Consider the following 16,579-nt stretch of genomic DNA (forward strand, 5'->3'; position numbering starts at 1 on the left):
TCGCTAAGCAGGACCTGCCACGAATGGGAGTTACACTAAGCAACTTTGGACCACTTTTTCCCTCTCTGGGGCAAACCAAGGTTTGACCTGTTTGTAACGAGTGAGAACTGGTAATGCTAGTACTTCGCTATTTGACAACCACAGAAAGGATAGTCAGGAAATGCATATTTGATCAGATGGTCAGGAATTTATGCATACTCTTTTACTCTAATTCCACTGATTCCAAGAGTGCTCAGAAAGATAAAGAGTGAGCATTGCCAAGCTCTTCTCATAGCCCCCAGGTGGCCCCACCACTTCTTGTTTTTCGGAGCTCCTCCTCCTCCTCCTGGAACAGAAGCCTATTCAGTTGGAGCCAATACCGACCTTCTTAATGATTAATGTCTCTTCAGTTGTTGGCCTGGTTTCTGAATTTCATGAGTTTGCCAACCTAGATATCCCATTCGACTGTCAAAGTCCTTGCCGATGCCAGGGAAAAGGTTTTTTATTGTGTGTACCAATGCAGAAATCCATCCTTTCAATTTATCGCCAGAACAGATACTTCTTTATCTACTTCACCTAGAAAAATCTGGTCTTTCTCACTCTTCGATCAAGGGCTATCTGGCCGCAATTTTTCCCTCTTCATTCTTGGCATCTCAAACGCATACAGTCACTATTAATGAGGTACCTGTTTGAGCAAATTCATAAGGCAGAACTAAAATACATTTCTTAACCCCTTCAGTGCTGCGAACGTCCAACGGTCGTCACGTGCACTACCTCCCCAGTGCTGCGCACGACCATTGGACGTCCATTCAGCACTAGTTCCAATGGACAGCGCAGCACTGGGGAGGGATATTTGCGCCGCATCAAAGGGGTTAAAAAACAGCACTTCCACTGTTTACTTCAGTTAAGTGGGTAAGAAGCCTCCAAGCGTTCACAATAAAGCAACCTTTCCTCCAATTCAAAACGGACAGTGTCATTATTCGGACTGATCCAAAATTTATCCCAAAAGTCCCCTCTAATTTTCATTTGAATGAACCTGTCATTTTAAAGAAATGATTTCCCAATCTTCAGACACCAGCAGAAAAATCATTACATACATTAGATGTCAAGCGAAGTCTCAAATTCTGTATGTCATGAAGAAAAACAACTCCCCACTAAAGAATAAAAACTCATTTTCTCTTGTAAAACCCTCACCCACCAGTGTTACCCCTTGGTGGCATGCTTCTTCATCGTGTCCATCCCATTCTACTACGGATCAAGGCGTGCTGCAACCTACGGATTACATGGGAGAACTATTTTCTTATATAATGATAAAGGATGGTGTTTTGAGGGGGGAGTGGGAGTGGTGTTGTAGTTTAAAAATACCTGGCTAGTAGGTGTATCCTACTTTATTTCTACCTCCAGTTGAAATAAAATCCTTTATCATTGTATAAGTAAATAGTGCTCCCACCTAATCTGTAGGTCGCAGCACACCCTGATCCATAGCGGAACGGGATGGACCCTATGATGAAGCATGACACCAAGGGGTAACCCTTGTGTGAGAGCGTTTTACAAGAAAACTTTTTTTTTTCTTTATTGGAGAATTATTTTTGTTCATGACAGAACTGGGTTCTTTTGTTTGAAATAAGTTACTTGAAGAGGATGCCGAACCCAGTTTCTCCTATTCATCCTCCCTTTGTTTTGATTCACATTCTGTATGTACAGAACTTGCAGCATACACAAATCAGATCAGCTATTTGTAGCCTATGGAGACCTCAGAGAAGGATTTCCTGTTTCCAAGCAGACTACAGCAAGGTGGATTGCTCCAGTCATACAATTTTGCCATCGACCAGCACAAAAACAGTTATCTGCAAAAGTTAAGGCCCACTCTACCGGAGCAGTCTCCACTTCAACAGATGTCTTTGCTGGTGTGCCCATTCATCAGATGTGCCAAGCAGCAACCTGGTCTAACAGGCACACTTTTACTCGGCATTACTGCCTTGATGCCCCCGAAAACTCGGATGCAGCTGTAGGAAAAGCAGTTCTACGCCTCTGTTCCAATAAGGTGAGCCTCTTTTTCTTCCCACCTTCCATAATACTAGGATTATGTGTGTGTGTTTGTGTATATAATATGTGTGTATGTATGTGTATATATCTTTATATATATCCATACTAATATAATCAAGAGAGAGCCCAAACCTTTGAGGCGGGTAATCTCAGGAACCACAGCACCAATCACAACACCCAATACAGCGTTGGAAAGGGCAGTTGCAGCAGAAGGACATAGGCTATGCAGACGCCCACCATATACATTTAAAAGGTAAAAGAACAGTGCCAGCAAAGTAGTCCCTTGTGGGCGTATCTGCGTTGTGCTGTGGGCGTGTGCTGGGGGCGTGACAAACGCTGGGGGCGTGTGATACGTTCCGCCCTTCATGCCATGTCTCATATCGTGTGCTAATCCCACCCTGCTCCCTTTAAATACTCCTCCACCCCATAATCATAACCCACCCTTACTCCTTAAAATACCCCAACACCCTTCAACACTAACCCATCTTAACCCTATAAATATATCCTGTACCCCAAAACCCAAACCTATCCCTAAACCCTATAAATACCCCTGTACCTCAAAACCCAAACCTACCCCTGAACCCTAAAAATACCCCTGTACCCCAAAACCCAAACCTAGCCCTAAACCCTAAAAATAACCCTGTACCCCAAAACCCAAACCTACCCCTGTACCCCAAAACCCAAACCTAGCCCTGAACCCTAAAAATACCCCTGTTCCCCAAAACCCAAATCTAGCCCTGAACCCTTAAAATACCTCTGTACCCCAAAACTCAAACCTAACCAAAACTATATCTGAACCCTTAAAATACCCAAACACCCCAAAACATATACCTCGGTACCCCAAAACATATACCCCTATACCCATACTTACCTTATCCAAACATTAAAAAAAACAGGCTGTTACCACTCATGCATTTACAAAGAATTTTGTTGTAAATGTATGCGTGATAAAAGCATATAAAATGTAATGCCATGCGTTATAATGGCATTGTGGAGTCATGGTACTTTCGTAATGAAAGTATGCGGAGTGATGGTATGGGGAAAGAAAGTTGCAGAATAATCGGTGTTTACCCTCCCCCGGTAAGTACAAGAAATGTTTACACGCAGCTAAGGTGTTAACACCTTAGCTGCGTGTAAACATTTCTCCCCAGTGCTGCGCTGTCCATTAGAACTAGTGCTGAATGGACGTTCAATGGTCGTGCGCAGCACTGGGGAGGTAGCGCTGCTGACGACCATTGGCCGTCAGCAGCACTTAAGGGGTTAAGTGAATCAGCAGTGCACTGTGAATCGGAGCGTTTCACAGGCCTGTCACAGATAAGAAATACTATCAAAACGAAATCCTACAAAACAATATACTACTGTCCGGCAGCAATTCATACCTTGACAACGTCGGGACGGGCTGGTAGTGTGTATATATACACATATATATATACACAAAATGCTAGGCCAATGGAAGCGAGAAGGCCTCATCTCGTCTGAAGAATTTAAATTCATGTGCATCAACCACCCTGTACTGCCCTCTTTGTATCTGATACCAAAAATCCATAAAGCCGTTACACCCGTGCCTGGCAGGCCGATTGTGTCTGCCATTGGAAGTGTGGGTGAAAAGGTAGGAGAATACATCGACTTCTTTCTCCAAGACTTTGTTAAGGAATTACCCAGCTTCGTAAGAGACACCAGTGACTTTATTAGGAAAATTGAGAACATCGCATGGAATCAAGACATGTGGCTCATTTCTCTCGATGTGGAAGCGCTCTACACCAGTATAAATCATGAGCAAGGACACTTTTTATCTAAGCGCTCCATCAAACTTCACGAACATAATAAGGTTATCATTAACTTAATGGAATGGTGTCTCCATCACAATTTCTTTTCTTTTGGCAAGGACATATTTAGGCAGCTTAGGGGTGTAGCAATGGGGGCCTGCTTCTCTCCCAGCTATGCGTGCTTACACGTAGGCTGGTGGGATGAGCAGGTCCTCATGACGCGCCACAAAGCTTGGATGGACAATCATGTTATCAGTTTTTTACGTTATATTGACGACATCTTCATAGCCTGGCATGGTACTAAAGCCGAAGCAATTGAATTTATTGATGACATCAATCAAAACAATCTCAACCTTAATTTTACTGCACATGTAGAAAAAGAGAGAATTCAATTTCTAGATGTAGAAGTGTATATAAAAGATAACAAAGTTAATACCACTCTACACAGGAAAAAGACAGCTGGAAATGCCACTTTACACTCTACCAGTATGCACCCAAGACACACTATTACAGGCATCCCTTACGGTGAAATGTTAAGGCTTAAAAGAATATGCAGCTCCAACTCTGATTACGAATTATGTTTAAAGGACCTTAATTCCCGCCTTAAAGCCAGGGGAAACTCAGAGGCAGTGCTAGAAAAAGCCTATAGAAAATCTTTATCCCGTACTAGAGAAAGCCTGTTCCCAGATAACAATCCTGATATTGAGAACCCCACTACTAGCAAGCCCTTAGATTCTGGCCCTCGTATGATCACTACCTTTAGTAGGGAAGAAAAGAAAATTAAGGCTATCCTTAACAAAAATTGGCCGATAGTTTAAGTGATCATGTTCTCAATTCAGTATTACCTCCTGCCCCTCAAGTGACCTTTAGGAGAGCAAAAACCATGGGTAGCTACTTGGACACTGCAGCGCCTGAATTGAAAACCAAAACAACTTGGCTACAACCCTCTAGGGGGTTCTTTAAATGCTCCAACTGCCGGGCATGCAAATTTGGCATGTCCACTACCCACTACACGACTCCATTTAGCTCTGTAGATAAACCTATATTGGGCAATTACTCCTGCAAAACCGACTATGCCGTGTACGTTTTGGTATGTACCTGCGGACTTCGGTACGTGGGGAGTACCAAACTCCAGGTACATATGCGCATACTACAGCACCTACGAGCCATACTTCATAACGACCTGGCTTATCCGGTCGCTAGGCATTTCGATCACACCCACAAAAGAGATCTGTCTTGCCTCTCTTATTTTGTAATTGGTTCCGTACCCTTGTTGAGGAAAGGTGGCAACAGAGAGTTGTTATTGAGAAAGTTGGAATCTAAATTCATCTTAGAGCTAGACAGCCGTTGGCCTAATGGGCTTAACAATATTGAAGAGATGCATCACTTTCTAGAATAAAATTCCACTCTCAACATCTCTTTCGCCCCTTAGTGACATCTGTTGCAGCAGTATAAATATCTCAAGTTAGGTTCCCTATTTGTGATATCTAGATGAATGTACCCACAATTTATTATGAAGTTTGTTTATCTGCTAAACCATATAGTTTACACAAGTTAGTTCCCTATGTGTGTACTCAGAATTTAACATCTTTTTCTATCTTAGTCGTGTTGTAAATTTGTAAATATCTATTCCTGTGTATGGGTGTTAGCCTTTTGACTATGCACTTTACTAGCACTTTATGAACCTGCAGTTTGCACATTTGCGCGAAGTATCTATGTATCTATGACAAATTGATCTGTCCATTTGGTTTGTAAATATTGATTGTTTTATCAATCTTTGTATATTTCCATACCCGTTTTTTAACACTTTTTTAACACTTTTTTACACTTTTGATATTAACTTTTACCATTTATGACACTGATAGCCTATATGTATTTATGATCATTTTTAATTCAGTGCTCTGAATTTTTAAACATCTGCTAAATTGGCTTCTCCTGTCTGGTGGTAATGCGGCTTATTATGCACTTTCATATGTATATAAATTTTTTCGTCGCAATCACTATTTTTGCACTTTTTTCACACATGCACTTTATTAAGGCCTATTTGCTGCTAACATAACATTGCTGTATTTTGCACACTTAAGCTAAAGTTTTCAGGTTTCTGTAAAGCTTAGATCCCTATCACTGTATAAGCAACATCAATTTATATACAATTTATTGTTTATGTAATCACGATAGTGAAGGATCGAGCTAATAGATGGATTTAACCAGTCATTTTGTTTATTTTAATAACCCTTTAACACAATCCTGGATTTAACCTGTGATTAGCCCTTTTAAGTGTGCTTTAGACATATTGATATTGCTGCGATAGTCTTTCTTCACTTTTATCACTCACGTGATATGGCACATCACCACCAGGGGGTGGTAACACACACAGGTGCACTGCATTTAAAAATGGCTTGTGATTGCTTTATTCTTTCACTGCAGCGTGAACAAGGGCACTTGTGCTCGAAACGCGTCGCTGGAAATGGCTCGTGAATTGAAATAAACAAAATATGCTTGCTGAATTGGTGGTCCGTTTTTCCTTCCTGTGGTTGGCGTGGAGGCTTTGACCGCATTCGCAGATCCGGAGAGAGGGAAATCTGTGCTCTCATATATATATATATATATATATATATATTTATAATTAGGATTTTTTTCAATGTTAAATCTCAAAATTCTATTTGGAATAACTTTGGCGCCGGTTGACGAATCTGACTGAAAATTTCCTCAAAATGGCCTCGCGGCGTTCCGGTCCTGCCCTGAAAGTTTGGGGGGGATTCGTCAAGCGGGGGCCAAGATAAAAGGGGGTCCCAAAACGCGTTTTCCCCATGTTAATTTCCATAGGGCGGTCGATTTCACTTTTAGCCCGAACGGCTGAATGGATTTCCACCAAATTTGGCAAAATTGTAGGGACTGGTAGCCCGATGTGCCTTTGCTATGTCTCAAGATATGTGCTCCAGTGGATTTTGAGTAATTTAGGTTCAAAAAAATATATATATCTATAGCAGCGCCCCGGTACGCGCCCCGGGCGCGCCACGCGAGGTGCGCACGGAAAGCTGATTGGCTCTCGGGTGTCTGTAAACATTCGAAACAGTCTGGAGCGGCCGCCATCTTGTGTCTCGGTAAAATCGAGACACAAGAGGTGGCTAAAACAAAGGGGGAAATGACTATAAGGCGTCAGGGATAGACCCCCTTTGACCCCCTAGATTTGATGTGGGGGCTATAAAAGGGCCCCGCGGGGCATGTAAATTTTTTTTTTCCGTTTTGCGCGGGGGGAGCGCCCGGTACGCGCACCGGGGAGCGGACCGGGGAGCGTACTATGAGGAAAAAAGATGAGAGTTTTTAAAAAATGAAGCCTTTTTTTAGAAATTGGAGGTAGTTCTAAAAAGAACTTTTTTTTTTCTTCTTTTTGTTGTTTTATATTTTTTTGTGTTTTTTGAACATTTTGTACTTTTTTTGGCTTTTCAAAACAGTTTTATATTTTTTTTGTATTTTTTTAGGGGGAGAAAAAAAAAAGGGAATTGAAACTGGATCAACTGGAGAAAAAAAAAACAAAAAACCCAAAAAATTACTTCTTTTTGGGGCACTTGTGATTATCACCTGCAAGGACGATGAGCTTTACGCTTTTTTCACCATAGGCGATAAGCTTGCCACATGCAGAACAAGTGATTTTAAAATCAGCAAATCATGGCTGAATACAAGGCATCATCTCTGATGTTTCTGGTCCCGATGAAGTGGGTTCGTTTCTTTGGGAGGTGATCCTTGAAGACTGGGGGAGGTTACTGGCCAGTTCCCTGAGCTCTGCACGAGAATAGTTGTTAGGGTGCTTACGGGTCAAATGTCGAATCATGGTATAGTTACCAAAGGAATATTTTTTGTTTGGGTTGCCCCTTGAGAATTCTTCCTTGCAGATTAGGCAAGTTACCTTGGCCGCATTCACTTTTTTCTTGCCCTCTGGGAGTGAAAAAAAACTCCCATACAATGTGTGACTTGGGCTTGTATGGGGTATTTTGTTCATGCAGCCATCTTTCATCATCCTCCTCTTCCTCTTCCTCCTCTTGTTGACTACCAATGTAATCTTGAGCTGGTCCTCTTGGTTGTTGTGGTGGTGGTGGTGGGGCAGATGCACCAGCTGCTGCTGCTACTGAAGCCATTATAAAGATCAAAAAGGTACAGAGAGGTACAAACAGGTCTTCCTCAGTCAAAGGACATAGTCAGAATAAGGAAAAAAGGAGGGGTCTTTCATCATTTGGAAAAAAAACCTGTCCTGAACCAATGAGAAGTGTTATTTTCAGGTCACAAGACTAGGGGCTTCATCATTATGAAACCAAAACTGTTATGAACCAATGAAAAGTGTTATTTTCAGGTCACATGACCCGACGCGCTTAGGCTACGCGCCCCGGGGCGCGCCCCAGGTCGCGTCGCCTAAGCGCGTCGGATGTTTACGTTGCGCGATCGTATTCGCTCGAGTACTTCCGGGTGCGCTTACGCCGTGCGTATCACGCAGACGCGGCTACCCAATACGTCACGATCATATTTTCGTTCGCAATATTGGCGCTTACGGGACGCTCCCCGGAGCGCTTTATAGAAGTACGCTCTTCGGGGCGCTCCCCGGGGCGCGCACCGGGAGCGCTCAAAAAAAAAAAATGGGAAAAATTGTAGGGACTGGTAGCCCTATTCTTAAGTGGTTTTTACGAAAATTAACTTTGAAAAAATATGTATTGTGCTACATTGGGCTATATATATGTTAGAGCCAAAATGTAGCCCAAATGTAGCCCAATGTAGCCCAAAGATGGCCACCTGAGACAAAAAAAAAATATAGCCCAAGGACAGAATGTACCAGAGTGTTCTAAACAACTAGAGCGCTAACAGTCTTTTTTTTTTTTTTTTTTAATAGTCCTCATTTTGCAACTTTTAACTAAGGAGAATCAGGGTCACCCTTTCCCTTTCTTCTCTTGCCTTCCCACCTTCCTGGTGGATTCCGGAATTTTTCTTAGTGGGAAAATTGGGTCCCCTTACTTCCATTTACTTATTTTGAAGGTTACTTTCCGGGGTTGGTTGAGCTAGCCATTCTGGCTACTCTATTTGGCCTTCAATTGAATTGTTGCTTGCACTAATCATAGGACTCAGGGAAAAAAAAAGAAAAAAAGAGCGCTAACAGTCTTACTTATAAAGTGAGACTTATAGTTAGGAATTAGCATTAAAAAACCTATGCAATTCACTGAAAAAACCATAGGTTTCAGACCAGTTATAGTTAGGAATTAGCATTTAAAAAACCTATGAAATTCACTGAAAAAACCATAGGTTTCACACCAGTTACAGTTAGGAATTAGCATTTAAAAAACCTATTAAATTACTTATTTTGAAGGTTACTTTCCGGGGTTGGTTGAGCTAGCCATTCTGGCTACTCTATTTGGCCTTCAATTGAATTGTTGCTTGCACTAATCATAGGACTCAGGGAAAAAAAAAAGAAAAAAAGAGCGCTAACAGTCTTACTTATAAAGTGAGACTTATAGTTAGGAATTAGCATTAAAAAACCTATGCAATTCACTGAAAAAACCATAGGTTTCAGACCAGTTATAGTTAGGAATTAGCATTTAAAAAACCTATGAAATTCACTGAAAAAACCATAGGTTTCACACCAGTTACAGTTAGGAATTAGCATTTAAAAAACCTATTAAATTCAATAAAAAAACCATAGGTTTCACATCAGTTATAGTTAGCAGGAAATTTTACTGACATAAAACCATTTAAATTCCACGTTATAGTTAGTTGGACTCACTATAACTTGCGCGTGTAATGCACTGCTGATGACGTCACATATTACATCACTCATGACATCATCCTTGTGACAGAGTGACAGACCTCCTTTCACTGTAATGTAACCCATGAAACACATATTGAAAAATATAAATTAAAATTTTTTTTAAAATGGAGATACCCATACCAGTTACAACAACCAATTCAATAATTCCACCATCTATATACACATTCACTCATTCACCAACAGTTCTATATAGTCACTCATACATATATACACTCATCATATATAGTGATACACCTATACATCCTGTTACACACCGACAGTCATCCAAAAGTTACTCACACACATGCAAATAAACTATTGAACATCCATTTATTTGCATATACAGCTATACACACACTACCACCTTACTTCTAAGGAAACTTACACATACTTACTCTCTTAAACAATCACTTATAGAAACACATACTTATTTAAATAAGAACTCTTTCAATCTCTCACTCTCACATATACTCACTCATATACATCAATACTCACATATACTAGATTAAAACATATGTAGTTACTGATAAAGACACTAATGAGACAGTCATTCACTCACTAACACACGCATATACACACTCATCCACCCATACAGTCCTGCACATATGCCGTCTTCAAAACACATACAAACAGTGAGTCAGTCATTGATGCATCTATGTGCTAAGTAACACTCCCACCAAACCATACAGACACTCATACTGATACTAACAAAAACATCTAATAACCCATATACACACACATGTAGCTACTCACCAACCCATATGTATTCACTAAGATACACTTAATAAGCCAGTTAACCAATAATTTTTTTTTTTAAAAACATCCATTTACACACTTATTTAAACATTTATTCTTCCATCGACCTTTACATATACATATATAAAACATATTTATTTTTCAGAAAGGCACACATTCACTGGATGGTGTCATCAGTGATGTCATGAGTGATGTCACTGACCATGTCATGAGTGATGTAATATGTGACGTCATCAGCAGTGCATTACACGCGCAAGTTATAGTGAGTTCAACTAACTATAACGTGGAATTTCAATGGTTTTATGTCAGTAAAATTTCCTGCTAACTATAACTGATGTGAAACCTATGTTTTTTTTAGTGAATATATATATATATATATATATATATATATATCGACAGGAACTCCGCAATACCACCTTAAATCCCACAGGACCGGCGAAGCAGGAGACAGACCACAGCTTTTCCAGGTAAGTTTTTATTTTTCCAGTTTTTCCATAAACCAACCAACCATGACACGTTTCGGGCTTTGCAGCCCTTGTTCACATGCAAGGTATAGATACATTTGTGTGCTTTTTAAAGTGCTTGAGTGCCCCACCTGTAGCCCTCCTCCCTGAATGGTCATGTGACCAAACTGATAAGGAAAATAGACTATCTCAGTGGATGTACATTGAAGAGATTTGAACATACAATATCATGCGTAAATGCATAATGTATACACTAATATAAATGTTAATTATACATAAAACCAAATCTCAGAATAAATTCCATATACTGATGTAATAACTGGTTAAATCCAGTGGATCGTGCAAACATAGATCTTTATAACAATATCATACATATAAACTGATGATAGCATAAGTCTGTTTCCTATCTTTTATAAACATCAAATAAGGGGGAAGTTGAATCATATCAACAAAAAGAGGGCCAAACGGTATTATAATACTAACAACCAAAAACACTAGGACAACCCTGCCTAGTGTGCAAAGAGGCTAGAAATAAAGTGCATGCTGTATATTCTAAAAGACAATAAAATACATTATGTTAATGAATATGAGAGAATGCACTATGAAAAAACAATAAGTTACCCGTCATAAAATCAGGAACTATTTTTCATTCTAAAAATGCATTTCTAAAAACAATTATTTCATTATAATGTTATTTTCCTAAAAGAATATATCAGTCTGTGTATAAATAATTTAAATAGTGATAAAATGTAGATTAAAGAAAGGGAAAATTGAGCAAACCATAGATCTAAAAATGGTAAGAGGGACGCAAATTGAAAGATTGCACAAAATTATGTAACCAATTCATATTATTTTACATATATAAAGTGCAAACAGTCATAAATATCAGACCCTGATAGATAACAGGGAACCTGACTATCTATCAATTATTGTGACTCTAGAAAATAGGTACATATCCATATACACGTTGCGAGGATGAGCAACAGGGAACCTGACTGCTCATTAAATCAGAGAGGTAAGCGTAACAGAGACTGACCACATAATGTTCCATAGGGCTACTACTAGAAGAGAGGCAAATGTATCTTTTTAGACATATACAGAGAATTCGTAGTGTTGTTACAAAAAATTGTAAAAATTGTAAAAATCTTCGGTGTTATTCAGGCCATTCGGCCATTTGCTATCGAACTCTAAAATAAAGCGTGTTTCGAGTTGTCGCAGTAACAACTCTCTGTTGCCTCCTCTCCATAAGGGCAATACTGATCCTATCACAAAGTACCTGAGACAATTGAGATCTTTATTGTGCTTAGCTGCAAAATGGCGAGCTACAGGGTAGGAAGGATGCGTATGCAATATTGCCCTAACATGTTGCAGGATTCTGACGTGCACCTGGGCTTTCGTACTTCCAATGTAATGTAGTCCGCAAGTGCACGTCAGAACATAAACTGCAAAATAAGTTTTACAATCGTAGCAACCCTTTATTGGAATCTCTGTAGGGCAGAATGGTGTGCGGTAGTGTGTCTTATTTTCACCAAATTTACATGCCCTGCAGTGAGTACATTTACGAAACCCAGGTTTGGCCTTTAACCAGGTGTCCTTTTGTTTTAATTCTGGACTGCTGACATCTAGAGATACACCCATATTTCTAGCCCTACGAAACGTTATGATAGGTTTTACTGGTAAGGTAGGACTCAGGATGTTATCAGTTAGAATGATAGGCCAATTTTTTTGAATAATTCCTTTGATGGCATATTCATCACTGCTGTAGGCCATGATAAACCTGGGACAAGTATTCATAAGTGTGTTAGGATGTGTGGACGACTCAGCATTGTCAGGGTCAGGCATCGGTAACAAACTCTCTCTGCTTCTTAACCTTGCTTTAGCCAAAGCTTGGTTAAAAATCTGATTGGAGTAACCACGTTCCTGAAAACGGGTTCTGAGGTCATTGACACATTTATCAAAATCGGATGTAGAGCTACAAATACGCTTGATTCTTAGGATTTCACCAAGAGGGATACTGTATATGGTGTGTTTAGGATGGAGACTAGAGACGTGTAAAAGGGTATTGCCAGAAGTGGGTTTGCGATATAAAGTAGATGTTAGTCGGTTGGCTTCCACATATATCAGTACATCTAAGAATTCTATCTGGCGAGCACTGATGTGTGAGGTAAAATGGAGATTGAGGGAATTTGCATTGATTTCATTTATAAACAAATTGGCCTTTTCCTCACTGCCCTGCCACAGAATAAAAATATCATCAATGTACCTTAGGTATTTGACAATTTTTTCTCTTACCCATATAGCATGCGTAGAGCCAAGGACCTGCTCCTCCCACCAGCCCACGTGCAAGCACGCGTAGCTGGGGGAGAAGCAGGAACCCATAGCCACGCCACGTAATTGTCTCCATACTTCTTTACCAAAGGCAAAGTAATTATTGTTCAAACATATATATATATATATATATATATATATATATATATATATATATATATATATATATATATATATATATATATATATATATATATATATATATATATATACCTACTGGCGGTCGCCAGTAGGTAGTTATAGTTAGGATAATTTTCAATGTTAAATCTCAACATTCTATTTTGAATAACTTTGGCGCCGGTTGTCGAATCTGCCTGAAATTTTCAGGAAAATGGTCTCATGGCGGTCCGGTCCTTCCCTGAAAGTTTGGGGGGGATTCGTCAAGCGGGGGCCGAGATAAAAGGGGGGTCCCAAAACGCGTTTTCCCCATGTTAATTTCCATAGGGCGGTCGATTTCACTTTTAGCCCGAACGGCTGAATGGATTTCCACCAAACTTGGCAAAATTGTAGGGACTGGTAGCCCGATGTGCCTTTGCTATGTCTCAAGATATGTGCTTCAGTGGATTTTGAGAAATTAACGTTCAAAAAAATATATATATCTATAGGCGCTCTCGGGTGCGCGCACCCGTGAGCGCTCCCGGCGCGACACGCGACTTGCGCGCAGAAAGCTGGTTGGCTCTCAGTTGTCTGTAAACATTCTAAACAGTCCGGAGCGGCCGCCATCTTGTCTATCGGTAAAATCTAGTCATAAGAGGTGGCAAAAACAAAGGGTGGAATTGACCATAAGGGGGCAGGGTAGACCCCCCCTGACCCCCTAGGTTTGATATGGGGGCCTTAAAGGGCCCCGCGGGGCCTCAAAAATTTTTTTTTTTTTTTCGATTTTCGCGGGGGAAGCGCCTGGTGCGCGCACGGGGGAGCGTATCGGGGAGGGTACTATGGAAAAATAATCACTTCAAAAATTGTATGTTTATGAATTGTTTTTTTTTTTTATTTGTTTATTTTATGTAAGTACCTACATGTAGGTACTAATGAAGAGACTTAAATTTAATGTTCACCATCTTCTTTGTAGACATCTTGCATGTTGTTATTGTATTTTTTGTGGTATAAGGAATTCATAATATAGTCTGTCTGGAAAGGAGAAACAGATCTTTTAAGCACTCCCTGAGAATTTCTAGGGGATCATGAGTAGTCTGTCCTGTTCACTTATGAAAATGAGGTGTAAAATATTCATATGAGATAATATAGTGGGAGAAAGGTAGTAACTATGAGTAAACTTACTATGTAACAGAAAAATAGTTGAACAGTATACTATAAGTCTCACTTTATATTTTAAACATTTTTGGTAATACTTCATGAATTACATATAAAAAAGAATATTGTCTGAAACAATTGAAATTATTAAAGATAAATTTATTCCTCTGATTCTTTTTCATAATTTAATAAAATTTCTAACATAATATTGTCCGGAATTTCCTCATAATTATATGTACATGATTCAATTTCTTCCAAACATTCTATAAACTGTTCATCCAAAGAGTCATCCATGAAATCAACTTCTTTTTTTTCATCTTCTGGTTTTTCCACCTTTACTTTGATAGAAGTATCATTTGCCTTATTTTCTCCTTCCATTTTCTTTCTGAAAATTGCATATAAATTAACTATATTAGTAGAGCTAGTATACCAGAGAAGCCTAACTCAATCCATAACTATTACAGAGAAGTCTATGTCTATCTCTAACTATTAAAGAGGGATAGCATATCACTAACAGAATATTTTTTAAGAAATAAACTTAACGTGTACAATATACTTCCATAATTAGAAGTTACCTTAGAGAAATTAGTTGAAGTTGACAGTGAAATTTGTTTTCAAGTGTACTTCAGGAAGCAGTAGTCAAAATGGCTGTGTTTCCCTCTCTTCTTTTATATATATTGTTGTACTTAACCAATCAAACGACAGGAAAAAATCGTAGAAAATGAGAGATACTTTTTAATTGGTTGTAAATTCTAACATTACAAGTGTGTTTTTGTCATGTAATTTACCTCAGGATATTTAGACAGGCCTGTAGCCTAAATGTCTCAATGGAATTTCACCAAATTTGGGCAAATGGTAGGGACTGCTATGTAGTAGGGCGTATTCTATATTTGATGAAAGTGTCTCCATTGGGTTTTCCGTAAATTACTTTCCCACCTTTTTTTATTTTGCGCTTACTAGTGCGCGCTCCAGTACGCGCACGGGCAGCGTAACGGGAGCCATCCATTTTGTGTTTCGGAACAATCGAGACACAAGATGGAGGGTAAACAATGTTCGGAATGGATAGAAGGGGGAACTGTAGAGACTTCTTGACCCTCTAGGTTTTCTGAGGGGGGCTTAGGAGGCTCATAAACGTAAAAAAAAAAAAAAAAATTCTTTAATTTTCCACGGGGGGAGCGCCCGGTGCGCGCACCTTTAAGCGTACTCGTACGCGTACTTTGGTGAAAAATAGTGAAAAAAGTTAGAAAAAAATAAACGCTTTGAATGATCAGAGTTAGGGTAGCTCTGAAAAGAGCTTTTGGGTTCTGTGGTTGATTTAGGTACCTACAAGTAGGTTCCAATACACATTCTTAAATTCAGGAGGAATATTCTATTCCCCTCATCTGAGAAGTGCACTCCATCTCCTCTGTAGATGTCTTGCATGTTGTAACGCAAGTTATTATTGTATAATGAACCCATTCCATAGTCTCTCATGTAAGCAGAAACAGATTTATTTACATGTTTCCGTGCTTTCTCAAATTGTGGACCAAATTGGTTGGACCAGTTCCATTTCTGTCTTTGGCATATATTGGAATATACCAAGGCAGTGTGGGGAAAAAGTATCATCAATTGATGAAAGGTGTCCTTTAATAGCATTTCCAGACCTACCCCAGTTAATGTGCCTAGATCGTTTCCACCACAGTGCACAATTATAAGGTCAGGTTCTGGCAGATGCAAAAAGGTTTTCACCAATGGTATCAATTGGTGACATTTTAATCCTCTGTGGCCAATCCACTTGATTTCCACATTTGATAAATCAAGGTTATGAAAATTTCTGCTAGCTGCATACCTTTGAGCCCAGTGGATGTAGCTATGTCCAATAACCCAAACAGAGTACATGATGTGAGAAGGTTCTGGTCCAGTCAGATGAAGTGTGGGAATGAAATGGCAGTTGGAACAGTAGGAGTTCACAAAAAAATAATTGTGGAGTTTCTGTGCTCTTGAATCACTAGCAATGATTGGTGGATTCAGATAGTTGAAAACTGAAAGTTAGGGTGTATGGTTATGTTGTGTGAAAGAAGCAATTTGAATGGTTTAAAAAAAGTCACCAAAAGCAAAAATACCCTGTATAGGCTGCTGTATTGACAGGTCAAACATCCTTGCTGAGTTAATTTGCAACATTGTAAGATAAACTTTTGAACCTTAGAGTTCAGTTAGGAGGG

At 39.5% G+C, this 16,579-nt stretch overlaps 1 protein-coding gene across 3 annotated transcripts in view; it reads left to right on the forward strand.

Annotated features, from left to right (window-relative positions):
• PPP2R3A (protein phosphatase 2 regulatory subunit B''alpha) overlaps window positions 1-16,579 on the forward strand; it is a 1,213,285-nt gene that overhangs the window by 996,323 nt on the left and 200,383 nt on the right. The window lies entirely within an intron of this gene.

Source organism: Lissotriton vulgaris, chromosome 11, assembly GCF_964263255.1.
Source record: "Lissotriton vulgaris chromosome 11, aLisVul1.2, whole genome shotgun sequence".
In the NCBI taxonomy this organism is placed as follows: domain Eukaryota; kingdom Metazoa; phylum Chordata; class Amphibia; order Caudata; family Salamandridae; genus Lissotriton; species Lissotriton vulgaris.